This window comes from Oryzias melastigma, unplaced genomic scaffold (genome assembly GCF_002922805.2).
Source record: "Oryzias melastigma strain HK-1 unplaced genomic scaffold, ASM292280v2 sc03119, whole genome shotgun sequence".
Taxonomy (NCBI): domain Eukaryota; kingdom Metazoa; phylum Chordata; class Actinopteri; order Beloniformes; family Adrianichthyidae; genus Oryzias; species Oryzias melastigma.
The window spans coordinates 1,711-2,568 of NW_023419689.1; positions in this window are offsets into that span (position 1 = coordinate 1,711).

Consider the following 858-nt stretch of genomic DNA (forward strand, 5'->3'; position numbering starts at 1 on the left):
TCCCTCATCACCTGAAGCAAGTTAAAAAAGAGACTTTACAAGTTTAAAGCACAAAAAATTCCACTTTTTTTTACTTTCCTTTAAAATGTGTAAAAGTCTAAGTTAAAAGGTCTAAATATAATGAGATTGAGTTAAAATACTAAAATAAAACGGAAAAATAAACTGAAATTTGAATAAATATTCAAAATTTTCAAAAATCTAGTAAAAAAAACCCAGAAAACTTTGACTTTAGTTAATAAAAATGTCATATTTCAGACAAAATTCTACGAAAAATATAAATTTGACAAAGATTTTATTTTTTTTTTACAATTAAAAAGACAAAAATCTGAGTCAAAATTTCACATTCAAAGGAAAAACATGAAATTTCAGAAAATTCTCGCTCTAACCTTTTAACCCGAACTAAAAGGTCTGCACTGCCAAGAATCTGTTTACAAGATGTTTGACTGAAAAAAAAAATCAAGTTTTTTCCCAGAAGGACCCCCAACCCTTCCTTCCACGCTGACCAAACCCACCAGAGACATCTTCTCCCGGTGTTTGGCCTCCAGCTGTTCCTTTGCCTTCTGAAAGTTAGTGTGTTCGTTGTCGTCTCCGGGAGCTTCGAGGTATCGATCCACGGCGTCGGGAGGACTGGGAGCCACGGTGGGCACTAGAGGAAAACACAAGCAACATTTTAAAAAAGTTGAATGATAATATGAAGGGTCAAGGAACACAAGTCACATCTACACACACATAAAAAAAACATGGTTAATTACATATAGGAGGTTAGACACATTGAAGTTGAAGGTAATTTTCATAAAAGTGTCTTTCTCTGGTGTTAAAGAATGAGCATGGACAGAAAAATTTTAGAAAAGGTCCGTC